Source organism: Monodelphis domestica, chromosome 2, assembly GCF_027887165.1.
Source record: "Monodelphis domestica isolate mMonDom1 chromosome 2, mMonDom1.pri, whole genome shotgun sequence".
NCBI lineage: Eukaryota > Metazoa > Chordata > Mammalia > Didelphimorphia > Didelphidae > Monodelphis > Monodelphis domestica.
Window position 1 is genome coordinate 308,460,571 of NC_077228.1, and position 16,980 is coordinate 308,477,550.

Below are 16,980 nucleotides of genomic sequence, written 5' to 3' on the forward strand. Positions count from 1 at the left end.
ATATATTTTCAAAATTGTGAAAAATTCAGTTCCCTCAACATATTGTAAGCCATGTACTTCCTGGAAAAGTTGATGGTTTATTTATTCATTGTTTTCTCCTAGTGAAACATAATTACTTCATTATGGTATATGGGTTCTTTCCCTTGGCCACAGATAAACCAAAAGAACTTTCTAGAGAAATTTGGACCTGCTTATAACATAGATAGACACAAAGGAAAAATATGTCCTGAGGTCAAGAGCAGGCTGCTGGAGCCAAGCTAGGCTCCAGAAAGATACATAAAACTCACATAAATGAACCATTTAGGAAAAGATAGCAATCCTGTGAAGAGGAAAGAATACCAGTTCTGGAACCAGAGGAACTGGGTTCAAATACTACTTCTGATTCTTATTACCTCTGAGTCCTTGAATAAGTGACTTAAGTTCCTTGAGCCTAAGTTTTCTCATTTATAACACAAAGAGGATAAGACTATATAGTCTCTGAATTCAGCTCTAGAATCCATTCTTGTGGGAAATAAGGATTGTCTTATCCAATTCACAGGCTATCCCACTGCAAAATACCTCCACTGACATACTATGAGGAAAAACAAGTTTAATCACCCTAACAACCAGGAAAAAAATGGCTAGATTTTTATTGTAACTTTGCCTATGTCAGGGATGGTGTCTTAGTGTTGTTTCTGGGAATAAAGTGAAAATAAGTATTTATAGAGTAGCCAGTAGCATCTCTCTCCCTAATTGTTCTGTCTTCCCTCAATGATCACACCATTGAAAGGGGTGCCCTGTTTTCCCCTTGTATTTTTCTTCCTTCTCATCAACCTTCTGGCAATGCTTCCCTGGCAGCACCAAAGCATCTCTTCAGAACATTTCTTCTGCCTGCTGTCATGATTATAGGGCAGGTTGCACTACCTGTGGCTCTGATTATACCTCTCTTCTGTCTTATCTGCCCTGGATGAATTCTAGTAGTGATAGTGGTAGTGTGGGAAGGGGGATTAGGGGGAGTTGAAAGGGCCCAGGCAATTGCAAAAAAGTAGTTCAAACAGATGTTTCTGTAAACCTAATGACTTCTAAAATGAGTTGCAAGACTAATTTTAATACTCCTTATAAGAAAAGATCTCTTCTAGAAGCTTCTTTCCACTGCTTTTCTTATATGATTCCTCTTTGGCAACATGTTGAAACCCATTAGACACCACTCCATTTCCTGTCCTGAAATGGGATTGGGATATTACCAGTAGATAGTTGATTAATTTATGAAGTGGCAACAGCAAGATCACTTTTCTGAGTTATTTAGCAACATAGTTTTCTCATATTCTGCTTTTGTTTAATATTTGTGGACTGAATCACTTTGCTAAAGCATTGTATTTATGAAGCCAGGCTCACTGGTTTATTGCCACTAAAGTATGCTGTTTTTGCAGTATTCCCATGGCCACATATCACAGTTCTGGCATAGAATAGCCATAGTCATTTGGTCATAAAGGAGCTTCTGAAGATGTGATCTGATCAGCTTATATATATTGTTCCTATTGGGAAAGAAAGTCAGAAAACACTTTGCTAACTTTATGTTAGTTAAAGCATGATGACTAGTACAGACCTGTAGCCAATAATCATTGAACCTGATATTCTCACACTCAAGTATTCTATTTTTCCCTTTTCATTATATTTTCCAGGATTATCTATGATTTTGGGCTTAATGAAAAATGATGTCACTATGTAAATACAAGCTGACATGCAGTATAATAAATCCTTCTTTGATATCCAGTGCCAGCTTGTCCAGAGTTTGGGAAAAACAGAAGTTTCATAGAAGCTTCATATATTTAGAACTCAACAAAGTCTGACCCATTTACTGGAGCAGAAAATGCACCATACAGAGGTTTTCTGTATCTGACTTTGTTTTGCTTGTTTTTTTTTTCCCCTAAGAGTAGAAAGATCATTGCCAGAGAAGAAAATGAACTTCTCACAGACTCACCTGCTTGGGAAAAAAAAAGGAAGAAAAGAACACTTTTGGACAGCTAGCTCAGAGGAAACTCTCAAAATCAAATGTCTTTGATCTTAAGAAGAAGTCAAACCATTAAACAAAACTAAACTAAAACAGATTTCCCAACAAATCTGAATGGAAGAAAACAAAAAGATTTCCTCTATATCCTACATTTACTAGAACTAATGCAAATCAGCAGTGAAGGCTTATAGATTCATGCTGTCATTTCCCCCAGCTAATTTCTGGTGGGAATGTAGAAGCTTATCATGTCAACGTCTTCAAATAAACTGAAAGAGAGAATAAGTTAGCATCAAAACTTGGAGCCATTTCGACGAGAAGTAAAAAATTAGTTTGAGCCTATGGTTTGATTTATAGAAAAAGAAAGTTTTCACATTATTGAATAATGGGAGATTTAAAAAATATTTCTGTTCAGCATTTAGATGGATAATATTGTCCATTTTATTAAAGCATCCATCTTATTCTTTAGCAATGTTTCATGAGATTTAAGATGTTTATTACTATGAAGAGATGAGGAAACTGAGTCACAAGAAGTTTAAATAAGTTGGATTTCTTCAGGAGATGTCCACAACCTTTCTACAGACTCTGTAGGTTATTGGAATAATCCCTTTACCTCCTTTTATTGCTGACAGTGAGAGTGTCATAGTACTTGCTCCTTACTCCTATTTGCTAACTACCAAGTCAAATTTCCTTTTTGTCACTTATATGCTGAACTGAGACTGAGAAACAGTCCTCTGGCCTCTATGTAAACCTTTATTGTTAGTCTGCTGGTGGTAGTTATAGTTGGCTTTCTTGCCTTTTTTCTTATGATGTTTGTACCAGTACCATTTACCTGCCTGGTTCCTGACAGAAATCTAACTCATTTAAACCTCTTGGGACTCAGTTTCCTCATTTCTTCATAGGAGTAATCATCTTAAATCTCATGAAACCTTGCTAAAGAATAAGATGAATGCTTTAATAAAATGGACATGTATACAAAGTTGAGATTGTTTCTTCCCTTAATTTTAAAAAAGGAGAAATTATTGGAATAACAGATTTATGTTTTTTGGTTTGTTGTTCAATCATTTCAGGTCTATCCAACTCTTTGCAACCTCATTTGGAGTTTTGTTTACAAAGATACTGGAGTAGTTTGCCATTTCCTTCTCTGGCTCATTTTACAGATGAGGAATCTAAGGCTTACATAGTTATGTTCTCTGACTTACTGGGGAGTGGAGGTGGGTTTTAAATATTTAATGAAAGAACGAAAAGAATGAAAGAATACCTACTGACTTCAATTAAAAAACAAAAAGAGAAAAAGCAAAATAATGCATAGATAATAATCATACAGTTCTCTTGCAAGAAAATGGGAACAGACCTTTTAAAGAGGAAGCAGCTTATGGTGCTTCATGAAATGATGGGAGGACACATCAATGTCACCAGGAAAAAGAATATTGATTACTGGCCACAGGGAAAAGAAAATAAAAGTCCTGGTATTTGGTGACTACCTACTGAGGGGTTCAGGTAGAGTTTATGCTAAACATTTAAAATAATCACAATGTATGTGACATTCCAAGGGTATCTACTGTGGTAAGGATAACTAAAAATAACATGGATTTCTCTAAATACATTCCAGAACTAATCAACTCTAATCAATTTTCTCCTAGATGTTTGCTCCTAGATATGCTATAGGCATCTCAAACTTCTTGTTGTTATTCAATTTGTATTGTATTTGACTATCCTTCACAAATCCAATGTTCTCATCAAAACTGGATTTCTAGCTGTTCTTCAAACTTTATTTCTCACTTCTATGTATTCAACAAATATTCATCAACTCTGAAATGTACTTACTCATCCCCATCCTTCAGAATTCTTTTCATCTTCAAAGCTGAACCCAAAATGCATTTCTTCTAAGAAGCCTTCCCCAATCCTCTTCCTTACCTATGTTCTCTCATTAATTTTCTTTGTACTCTATTTGTGTTCATTCCTAGAAAAATGAAAACTCCATGAGGACATGAATTTTTATATTTATCTTTGTGTATCGTAGCACTTAGATCAGTTCCACACATAGCAAGTCCTTAATGGTTATATGTTCAATTTGTTGTGGGAATAAAATCAATGTTACTTATAAATCCTGGGTGTTGTCCAATTTATTGCTATACCCTCAGAACCACTGGATCTTTCAATCTACATACCTATTGAACCCTTTTATGAATATTCTTTACAAGGAGAAAAATAGGAAATGACAGTTATAAATAAGATTAATTAGGATATGATTTATGAGTAATACAGCAATAGAAGGGTAAAACTTCAATAGCAAAAACTCAGATAAAATGGCTGATGGAGGAGTAACATATATGAAAGTATATATTATGATTAAATTCATGAAGCTGAGATGTGGGGAATTTGATGAGAGCAGCAGCTCAAATTTTCTGGGCTTCAGTTAGTCATCCATAAAAGAAGGAGAATGGACAAAATGAACTGCAAGGCCTTTGTAATTCAAAAATCTATAATCCAATGATAGGACAAAATGATTGAATGACTTAGAATTTTAGAAGAGAAAACTATAGAAGATAGAAATGTAAACAAATAATTGAGGGCATATTATTTTTAAAAATGGGATTGATTCTATAAATTGTCATGTTTACCTCAGAATTTGCTTAGATTTACAATAAATTATAACAACAAAGAGAACTTTAAAAAAATCTTGAGAGTAAGATGAAAATCAAGAGTTAATACTAATGCTTTGGTGAATATCAGATGAAGGTAACAAAAGAATAAAGGCAGAACTACTCAAATTCTTGAGTTTTATCTTCTTCATTGAGGAAAATGATCACTAGATTGAAAAGCACAGAAAAAAAAAACCTAGCTGATAAGAAATTGGACCTCTAACACATGGCTGTTAAATACTCTTCAATGTGACTAACATACTCATCAGTGGCATTTGAGCCAGATTAAAAATTAATTGGGAAATATTTAACAAAATTAGTAAAAATACAACAAACACAGGTAATATATTATTTTTAAGTCAGCATGTACCTATAGGGATCCCTATGTATGGCTTAATGTTCTCTGTTTCTATTTCAGTTTGATACCACTGTTTTACATCATGAATAAATTCAAAATTTATGAGGCAACAATAGTGAATATATCATAAACAAATTAGAAAAGTAACATATGATATTTTTCCTTAACCAAAAAGAGATAGAGATGTTTACGGAAGAAAATAGATAATTTTATCACATGAAATAAAAAATTAATTTTGAAGAATAAAGTGACTAAAATGTCCATACTTTTAAATTCAGCATTCTATTCATTACACACACTCTCCTTGAGCTTAGATTAAAGTCTAGATCAGATTCACAGCTAAGACTTACATTTAGTCTTCTGATTTGCAACCTAGACTTAGTTCCATTTTTCAATTTCTTTAAATAAAATATGAATAAAATATTATGCATAAGGACTGAAAAAATTAAATAATTTTAAGTGATTTCTTGCTCTCCCTATGTAGGGATAAATCAGGCAAGGCTTTAAAAATTGTATCAAATCCAAAGTGAGAGAGAAAAGAATTTTATTATATGAATTATACACACACACACATGCACACAGATTTAAGATTAAGTACAAGTCTGAGCTGAGGCGCTGATCCATACTATTAGTCCAGAAGCCCAAGGAGAGTAAGCATAATGAATAGAATGCTAAATTTAAAAAAGTATGGATATTTTCTTCTTATTTCAAATTGATTTCCTTCATGAATGGGCTAATTTACAGTTCCCACAACAATGCGTTAGTGTGCATCATTTCACATATTTACAACATCAATTATTTCTATATTCAATCATTTTGTTAATTTGTACTTTGTAAGGTGAAACCTAGAGTTATTTTATGATATGTTTTCCTCATTATTAGCAGTTTAGTGCATCTGTCATTTGAACATTAATAATTTGCAATCCTTTTTTATTTGAGGATTTGTTTATATTTTTTACCTCATACATTGGGGAATACTTTTTTGCCTTTTATGTTGCTGTTAGTAGTTTGAATATCTTTATTGTGTTTGTGTGTGTGTGTGTGTGTGTGTATAGCATTCTGGGTCTAAAACAAAATTTTAATCTTTCTTCCCAATAATATCCCTTTAAATATTCAAACACCGCTATTATTTCCCAAGTCTTTTCTTCTCCAGACTAAATATCTCTAGTTATTTCAAATGATCCTCTTCTTTGGATATTTTACATCTTATTAAAGTCTTTCATGAAATATGACATCTAGAAAAGAACCAACTCCTCCTGACCAAGCAGTATGCATATTACTCTACTGTGTGTATATATTATCTATCTTTCTTTCTTCTTTCATTCCTTCCTTTCTTTCTGTCTACATATATATATATATATATCTTTCTTTCATTCCTTCCTTCCTTCCTTTCTATCTATCTATCTATCTATCTATCTATCTATATCTTTCTTTCATTCCTTCCTTTCTATCTATCTATCTATCTATCTATCTATATCTATATCTATATATATATATCTACCAATCTATCTATCTATCTCTGTGTACTCAGGTGTGCACAATCTCTATATGGATGGATAGATCATTCTTTATATCCATCTCTATATCTACATCTATCTATATAGATATAAATAGATATTTACATGTAATTCTTCAAAGGCAGCACTTTGTACCATTAGCTATCCTATGCTCCCCATCTGCATTTCTAAGATTTATTAGGAGAGCCACAGAATCTATGAATAAAGAAATAGTATTCCTTTCATACTCCTCTTTAAGATGAAGAACATCCATGAATGAAGAACATCTGAAGGAATTAGATTTATTTAATCTGGAGAAGAGTTAGAAGATGATAGCTATGTTCAAAAACTTAAAAGGCTTTTATTAGGGGCAACTAGATAGCATACCAGAAAGAATGCCAGCCCTAGAGTCAGGAGCTCCTAGGTTCAAATCTGGGCTCAGATACTTCCTAGCTGTGTGACACTGGACAAGTCACTTAATCTCCATTGCCTAGCTTTGGAACTCAAACTCAGGAGCATCTCTTAGACATAAGATAAGAGTTTAAACATATATTATTGGGAAGAGGGAATAGACTTCTTTTGGGGGGGGGGTTCCAGATTGTAAAACTAGGAGTAAAATGGGTGGAAGTCTCAAAGTAGTGACTTTATGAATGATAGCAGGAAAAACAAAAACAGACAAAAATAATTTCTAATAATTTAGAGCTGTCCAAAAGTAGAAAAGGCTGTTCAAGAAGCTAGTGCTTTCACATTCAAGTCTTAAAACAAAAGAAGAATAACTATTTTTGGTTTATATTATAGAAGGGATTAAAAAAATTTTTTTTTTGGTTTGGAGTTGATGGCCATTGAGATGCCTTTCAAAGTTGCAATTCTGTATATTTTCTTTACATTGATGTGCATACTTTTGTTTTTGGGAGTTGTCAGGTGTCATAGCATATAGAACACTGGATTGGGAATCAGGAAGACCTGAATTAAAAACCAGCCTTGGGCAAGTCACTTTACTCTGTTTCTTTAAGTTTTTTCAAATATAAAATATGGGCATAGTTATACCTACCTGTCAGGATTGTTGAGGACCAAGTAAGATACAAATTGTAAAGCACTTATCACAGTGACTAGATTATAGAAAATATTATAAATATTAGCTATTACAAGTAGACCTCAGACATAGTACATATTAGGTTTCAGACCATCGTGATAAAGCAATGATTATTGCAATAAAGTGAGTCATATGCCTTTGTGGATTTCCTAGTGATGTAAAAGTTTTATTTACAATAAACTGTAGTTTTTAAGTATACAATAGTATTATATCTAAAAAAGAAAAAAATCAATTTAAATACCTAAATTTAAAAATACTTCATTGTTTAAAAATGCTAATTTTATCTGAGTCTTCAGTGGATTCTAATTCTTTTTCTGGTGGAGTATCTGGCCTTGCCATTGATGGCTGTTGAATGATTAAGGGGTTGGTTGCTAAAGGTTTGGGTAGCTGAGTCAATTTCTTAAAATAAGATGGCAATGAAGCTTGCCACATTGATTGACTCTTCCTTTCACAAAAGATTTCTCTGTAGCATGTGATATAGTTTGAGAGCATTTTACTCAGAACTCTTTTCAAATTTGAAGTCAATCCTCTAAAACTCTGCCAGTGCTTTTCATGTTTTAAGTTTATGTAATATTTCTCAGTATTGCTGCGCCTCAGGGAATTGGGAAGCCAAAGGGGAAAGAGAGAGATGGGAATGGCAGGATGGTAGAGCAGTCAGAAAACAAATTTATCTATTAGATTCACCAACTTCCATAGGCACAGCTCATGAAGCCCCAAAACAATTACAATAGTAATAAAGATTACTTTAACAGATATAATAATGAAAAAGATTGAAATATTAAGAGAATTACCAAAATATGACCCAGAAACGTGATGTGAGGACAAGTTATTGGAAAAATGGCTCTAATAGACTTGCTTGATGCAGGGTTGCCTCAAACTTTCAATTTGTAATAAAAAGTAATATCTTTGGAGCACAATAAAGTGAAGTGCAATAAAATGACGTATTCCTGTACTGCTATTAGTATTCCTTCTAACAAAGAGAATTAACTACATGGAAGAAAAAGACAAAATCTTCACATCTGTCAGTGCAATCAAAATTATGTCACCATAGTACCAAGGAAATATATTCTAATACCTGAACTTCCAGACCAAGATTAGTCATTGCAATAAATTTGAGTTCAGCTGCCTTTTACTTTCTGTGGATCTTGTTTTTCTGACTCTGCTTACTTTACTCTGCTTTTATTCATAGCGGGAATATTTCCATACACAGAGATGCACAGGCTTATACACATTTATTATGCGAAATAATTCTTTTACTCATCTGATGGGTTTCAATTCTTTAGTGATTGAGACAGTAACAGCCTTTGACAGGTTGGAGGCGGATTCTCCTACCTCTCTCTCCTCTGTTCTGCAAAACTCCACCTCAGAACTATCACTGTCTTATTTTTAGATAGCCTTGAATTGGACATAAGGGGATAGTGAAACACTACAAAGTAAACTCCAGGTTTTCCTACACAATGATAATTATAACTCAGAAGATTATAATATAGCATCTGCCTATACAGAGAGAAAAGGATGCTCTTCTCTTATAGTGCTAGTGTCTTGGACATGCCTGATTAACCGAGAGAGAGAGAGAGAGAGAGAGAGAGAGAGAGAGAGAGAGAGAGAGAGAGAGAGAGAGAGAGAGAGAGAGAAAGAGAGAGAGAGAGAGAGAGTCAGTCTATGATTAAGATAAGGAAGCAAGTCATGAAGCAGGGAATCCTCAGTTCTTTATGACAAAGTAGCTCTTCTAGTAAAGGGAAAAGATAGTCACAAACTTGTAATTCATGTAATTCACTTGTAATTTCTCTGATTGAAATATATTGACTATAGTGGAAATAGAAATGAGGAGCTGAAGCAAACATGGCATGACCTTCAGGATCATTTTTATAATATTTGTTTGGATTTCTTCTATCTCTATAGCTACCCCACTCCCATATGTCCTTATCCATTTGCACCTAATAAAGTGCTGGGTGGGCTGTATTTATTTAATAAGTGCATATTCAGTTTAATGTTCAATTTAGCAGTAGGAGTCTTCCCTCAAGTTTTATAATCTTGACTACTTTATTTCTTGTCAGTTCCCTACAACCAGTATAGTCCCTACAGTGATCTAGGTGCTCTAAAAGTCCCTTAACCCAGAGAATGATGTAAAGTAGATGAGCTTACTAAACCCAAACTGATGATTCCAAGCCATATATAAGGTTAATTATTTTCCAACAGGTCCTTTGATTTCTTTGGTATAAAGAGTTTTTTTAAACATTTATTTATTTAATTAATTAATTTAGAATTTTTTCCCACGGTTACATGATTCATGTCCTTTCCTCCCTTTGCCCTCCCATAGCCAACAAGTAATTCCCCTGGGTTTTACATGTGTCATTGATCAAGACTTATTTCCATATTATTAATATGTGCACTAGGGTGATCATTTAGAGTCCATATCCCCATCAACCCATGTGATCAAACAATACTGGTTTTTTATTTTTTGTTTTTTACTCCCACAGCTGTTTCTCTGGATGTGGATAGTGTTCTTTCTCCTAAGTTCCTCAGAATTGTTCTGGGTTGTTGCATTGCTCCTAGTAGAGAAGTCTATTACATTTGATTGTACCACAGTGTATCCGTCTCTATGATCAATGTTCTCCTGGTTCCATTCCTTTCTCTCTGAATCAATTCCTGGTGGTTGTTCCAGTTCACATGGAATTCCTCTAGTTTATTATTCCTTTTAGTACAATAGTATTCTATTACTAGCATATACCACAACTTGTTCAGCCCCCAATCAAAGGCATCCCTTCATTTTCAAATTTTTTTGTTACCACAAAGAGTGGGGCTATAAATATTTTTGTACACATATTTTCCCCTATTATCTCTTTGGGGTATAAATCCAGCAGTGCTATGGCTGGATAAAAGGGCAGGCAGTCTTTTAAAGCCCTTTGGGCATAGTTCCAAATGTATCCATTAGGGGATGGCTTGATATGTTTTGTAAAATTGATATAGTTCCTTGTAAATTTGAGTAATTAGACCTTTTTCAGAGGTTTTTGTTCTAAAGATTTTCCCCCAATTTGTTACTTCCCTTCTAACTTTTTTTTTCATTGGTTTTGTTTGTAAAAAAGACTTTTTAATGTAATAAAAATTATTTATTTTACATTTTGTAATATTCTCTTGTCTCTTGTTTGGTCTTAAAACCTTTCTTTTCCCATTGATCTGACAAGTATACTATTCTATGTTCACCTAATTTACTTATAGTTTCCTTCTTTATATTTAAATCATTCACCTATTCTGAATTTATCTTGGTGTAGGGTGTGAGATGTCGATCTAAACCTAATCTCTCCCATACTGTTTTCCAATTTCCCAGCAACTTTTGCTAAATACTGGGGTTTTGTGTCAAAAGCTGGGATCTTTGAATTTATTGTACACTATATTGCTGAGATCATTTACCCCAAGTTTATTTCATTGGTTCTCCCTGCTGTCTCTTAGCCAATACTATATTGTTTGATGACCACTGCTTTATTGTACAGTAAGATCCAATATTACTAGGCCCCCATCCTTCACATTTTTTAAAATTAGTTCCCTTGATATTCGTGATCTTTTGTTCTTCTAAATGAACTTTGTTATGGTTTTTTCTAATTCGGTAAAAAAGTTTTTTGGTAGTTTGATAGGTATGACATTAAATAAATAAATTAATTTGGGTAAGATTGCCATTTTTATTATATTACCTTGTCCTACCCATGACAAATCGATGTTTTCACAATTATTTAGATCTACTTTTAATTGTATAGAAAGTGTTTTATAGTTGTGTTCATGTAATTTCTGTGTTTATCTTGGTAAACAGATTCCTAAATATTTTATATTATCTGGGGTGATTTTAAGTGGAATTTCTCTTTCTAACTCATTTTGCTGAGTTGTGTTGGAAATATGTAGAAATGCTGATGACTTATGTGGGTTTATTTTGTATCCTGCAACTTTGCTAAAGTTGTTGATTATTTTGACTAACTTTTTAGTTGATTCTCTAGGATTCTTTAGGTAGACTATCATATTATCTGAAAAGAGTGATAGCTTGGTCTCTTCATTGCCTATTTTAATACCTTCAATTTCTTTTTCTTCTCTAATTGATAATGTTAGTGTTTCTAGTACAATGTTAAATAATAGAAGTGATGATGGGCATCCTTTCTTCACTTCTGATCTTATTGGAAAGGCTTCTAATTTATCCCCATTGCAGATGATTCTTACTGATGGTTTTAAATATATACTGCTTATTATTTTTAGGAAAGGCCTATCTATTCCTATACATTCTAGTGTTTTCAATAGGAATGAGTGTTGTATTTTGTCAAAGGCTTTTTCTGCATGTATTGAGATAATCATGTGATTTCTGTTGGTTTTAGTTGTTGATAGTGTCAATTATGTGAATGATTTTCCTAAAATTGAACTATCCTTGCATTCCTGGTATAAATCCCACGTGATCATAGTGAATAACTCTCGTGACAACTTGTTGGAATCTTTTTACTAATATTCTTTTTAAGATTTTTACATTAAGAAGATTGGTCTATAGTTTTCTTTCTCTGTTTTTAGTCTGCCTGGCTTTGGAATTGGTACCATATTTGTGTTATAAAAGGAATTTGGTGGAACTCCTTTTTTGCTTATTTTGTCAAATAGTTTATGTAGTATTGGAATTATTTGTTCTTTAAATGCTTGGTAGAATTCACTTGTGATCTATCTGGTCCTGGGGATTTTTTCTTAGGGAGTTCCATGATGGATTATTTAATTTCTTTTTCTGAGATGGAATTGTTTAAGTATTCTATTTTTTCTTCTGTTAATCTAGGAAATTTATATTTTTGTAAATATTCATCCATTTCCTCTAGATTGTCACATTCATTGCCATGTAATTGGGCAAAATAGTTCTTAATAATTACCTTTATTTTCTCTTCATTAGAGGTGAGGACACCATTTTCATCTTTGATACTGTTAATTTAGTTTTCTTCTTTCATTTTTTAAAAATTAGATTTACCAGTACTTTATCTATTTTATTTTTTCAAAGTACCAGCTTCTAGAATTATTTATTAGTTTAATAGTTCCTTTGCTTTCAATTTTATTAATTTCTCGTTTGATTTTTATCATTTCCAATTTAGTGTTTATTTGGGGATTTTTAATTTGTTCTCTTTTAATTTTTTTAAGTTGCATGCCCAATTCATTGACCTCTTCCCTCTCTAATTTGTTGGTATATACACTAAGGGAAATAAATTTTCCCCTGACTACTGCTTTGGCTGCTTCCCACAGATTTTGGAAAGTTATTGCCTCATTGTCATTCTCTTCAATGAAATCAGTAATTGTTTCATTGATGTGTTCTTTGACCAACCAGTTTTGAAGAATTAGATAATTTAGTTTCCAATTAGTTTAAAATCTGCCTTTCCATAAACCCTTATTGATTATGATTTTTATTGCATTGTGGCCTGAAAAAATTCATTTATTATTTCTGCTTTCCTATATTTGCTTGTAATGCTTTTATGACTTTGTACATCTTCAATTGTTGTATATGTGCCATGTGCTACTGAAAAGAAGGTATATTACTTTTATCTATATTTATTTTTCTACAAATTTCTACTAGCTCTATTTTTTTCTAATATTTCATTCACTTCCCTTAGTTCTTTCTCATTTTTTTTTGGTTTAATTTATCTAGTTCAGATAGAGGGTAGTTGAGGTCCCCCACTACTAAGGTTTTGCTATCTATTTCCTCTTTAAGCTCCTTTAGTTTCTTCTTTCAAAATCTGACTACTGTACCATTTGTCTTTCTTTATTATTTACACTGCCTTTCAACAAGATGTAATTACCTTCCTCATCTCATTTAATGAGATCTATTGTTGCTTTAGCTTTGTCTGAGATCATAATTACTATTTCTGCCTTCTTTGTCTCCATTGCAGCCCAGTAAATTCAGCTCCACCCTCTTACTTTTACCCTGTGTGCATCTACTTGCCTCTAGTGTGTTTCTGGTAGACAACACATAGTAGGATTCTGGTTTTTAATCCATTTTGCTATCAGCTTCTTTTTTTTGTTGAGTTAATTCTGTTCACATTCACATTTATGGTTATTTTTTTTGTTTTTTCCTCCATTTTGACTTCCTCCTTAGGTTCTGCCTTTTCTCTTATCCCTTTTGCCTTCCCCTCCAACTTTTCACTTTTATTCATTTCCCCCCCTTTCCCTTCCCTAATGTTACCCCCCCTTCCTAGCACCTCCCCTCTTATTTATTCCTCCCTTACTATAGTGTCTTTTAAACTACCCCCCCACCCTCTCCCTCATATTACATTCTTCTCCACCAGTCTGTTTATTACCCTTCTTCTTCTCTGTAGGGCACGAATCAATTCTCTACCCCAATAGATCTGATTGCTCTTCCCTCTTTGAGTCAATTTTAATGTGAGCAAGAATTAAGTATTACCTATCTCCCAACTTTTTAACCCTTCCATTATATTGGTCTTCTTCCCTTTTCCCCCTTGTGTTTCTTTATAAAATATAAATTTACCCCATTTTGTCTCTTATCCCATTTTTCTTACTATTATCATCTTTTTTACCCCAAGTTACATATACATATATATTTTTTGACATTTCATCCTCTACAGTTTGTCACTGTTCCCTCTAAGTATACTTCTTTTAGCTACCCTGTTTATAATAACAATTTTTAAGAGTTACCAATATCATCTTCTCTTATAGAAATACAAATCATTTTAACTTAATGGGTCCCTTAAAGATGTTTGTTTTTTGTTTTCCCTTTCTTAATTATCTTTTGGTGATTCTCTTGAGTTCTGTGTGGGCATCAATTTTTCTGTTTAAGTCTGGTCTTTTCTTGATGAATGCTTGAAAGTCTTCTATGTTATTAAATGACCATACTTTCTCCTGCAAGAATATAGTCAGTTTTGTTGGTTAGTTGATTCTTGGTTATAGATCCATATTCCTTGCTCTCCAGAATATCATATCCCATGTCTTATGGTCCTTCAGTGTGGATGCAACCAGGTCCTGTGTTTTCCTAATTGTGGTTCCATGATATCTGAATGACTTCTTCTTAGTAGCTTGCAATTTTTTTCCCTTTAATTGGTAGTTAATGAATTTGGCTATAACATTACTGGTCATTGTTAATTGGGAATTAAGTGCAGGAGGTGATCTGAGGATTATTTCAATCTCCATGTTTCCTTCTTTTTTGAGAATGTTGGAGCAGTTTTCTTAAATAATTTCCTATAGAATGATGTCCAGACTTTTTTCTTTTGTCATGATCTTCTGGTAGTCCAATAATTCTTAAATTGTCTCTCCTGGATCTATTTTTCAGGTCTTTAGTTTTGTCAATGAGGTTTTCATATTTTCTTCAATTTTTTCATTCTTTTGATTTTGTTTTGTAGAAGCTCACTGTCTTGTGAAGTCATTTGCTTCTAATTTTTGGATTCTAATTGTTAAAGACTGAATTTCATCCCTGGCTTTTTGGTCATCCTCCTTATGGTTTGATTTTTTTTTGTAGGTAATCTTTCACCTTCTTTGTCTCATTTTTAAGCTGGTCATTTTTGGTGTTCAAGATACTAATTTCTTGTTTTAGTTACTGTGCCTCTGTTTTTCAGATGACTTATTTTGTTTTATAAGTTATTTTCCCAATTGTCTTCAGCCTCTCTTAATTGTTTTTTTAATTGTGTTTTGAATTCTTCTAAAGCCTGTGTTCAATTTGATGGAATTTCTCCAATTTTGATTGGTGTTCCTTGATCCTCCTCTGTTCCATTTGTTCATTACCTGGATAGAAGCTGTCAATTGTAATTTCTTTTTTTTTCTTTTTCTGTTGTTTACTCATATTTTTTTCCTTCTTTCCCCGCTGTCATTGGCTGTTATCTTGCTCCTCTGTTTATTTGCTGGATCTTTGGGTTTGGGCTACTCTGTGCTGAAGAGATTTCTTCTCTGCCCTTATTATTGACTTGATTAGGCTGATAGAGTGTTAATGAGCCCCAAGGTCAGATTGTCTCCAGTTGGTAGCAAAAGCTAAAGTTGTAGGTGAAGGTGTAGAGGCTGAAGGGAATTGTGCTTCCCCCCTTGTTATCAAGATATTCCTTTTTGATTTTTTATTTTTAAAAACCCTTACATTCCACCTTGGAGTCAATACTGTGTATTGGCTCCAAGGCAGAAGAGTGGTAAGGGCTAGGCAATGGGGGTCAAGTGACTTGCCCAGGATCACACAGCTGGGAAGTGTCTGAGGCCAGATTTTAACTAGGACCTCCCATCTCTAGGCCTGACTATTAATCCATTGAGTTACCCAGCTGCCCCCATTTTCAAGATATTCTGTAGTTGTTGCAGCCTTCTCTCTAGGAACTTAATCAGCAATGCTCTCTGAGCAGTCAGTGGGGTAGGAGGTCCTGGAAACTTCCTTCTTCTTTTTCCTTACTACTGAGAATTCAAGAATTCAGGCTTTTTGGTCATATCTTTTAAGTATAATCTAGCAGGAGATTCCCCTAGCTCTGTCCTATTGTTAGATTTGATTTTCTTTCCTCTCAAAGCATTTTGTTTTTTATTGGTATGGAAGAGTTTTTATGGAGATCTGGACTTTTGTTGCATCTTAAGTGGCAATCTTGACTCTTCCCCCTAGAGAGTTCTTAATTAATAAAATCAATCCCCAAAAGTTGTTGTTTGTTTTTTGTTTTCAAAGAAGACATCATGGGATGATGTACTGACTTGTGGAAGAATTGGATGTAAGTGAGTTGCGCAAGTTGCACAAAATCATAAGCTTCATTCTCTTTCACAGTCACTGAAGTCCAGTGGCAAAACTATTTTCACAATGTCTAGCAATGGCCAGGGATAAATTTGACGACCTTGGTGTCTTCATTGGCTAAGTAAGTTTTAGATGTTCCATAGCATCTGCTTTATAGTCAATAAGTAATATCTTAGCAATTTATAGTCTTGTAGAATTGTTTGAATGGTAATTGAACCCAGGACTTCTTGACTTAGAAGATCTTTCTCCAATCAGTTTTAAGGTAAAAATTTCAAAATTAGCTTTAGCTAACATTAAAAGCTTTATTTATTTACCTGTTTACTTATTTGTTTATTTTCAGAAGGAGCACCTTTTCTCTGTTCCCTAAATAAACCAAGCCCTAGCTTTTTAAAGAAATTCAAAATCTACTTCAGAAACATTTACATGCAGAGAGAAAAATAAGGAAAGTAGCTATTAAGGCTTGTATATTTTCCTTACTTCCATCAAATCTCCAAAAAATTGAAAAAATTAGCCTCAAGAAGGTAAGGTTTATATGTATAAAGAGAATGCCTCTTTTACTAGGAAAAGAAAAATGTGGTTACCACTGACTGTACAAGATTGCTTTTAAGGTGAGCCTATTTGCATTTTATGTCTCCATTCAAAATATAGAATTTACATAAAAATGAACTCATATAAAGTCAGTTCTAATATAGACCCTCATAGG

General features: G+C 33.4%; 1 long non-coding RNA gene across 1 annotated transcript in view; it reads right to left on the reverse strand.

The window, feature by feature from the left end:
• Positions 1 to 3,338: 3,338 nt before the first annotated feature.
• LOC130457399 (uncharacterized) overlaps positions 3,339 to 16,980 on the reverse strand; it is a 45,084-nt gene continuing 31,442 nt past the window's right edge. Inside the window, exon 3 of the long non-coding RNA XR_008916581.1 lies at positions 3,339 to 3,950. This is a non-coding gene — a long non-coding RNA (uncharacterized LOC130457399). The remainder of the gene's footprint in view (positions 3,951 to 16,980) is intronic.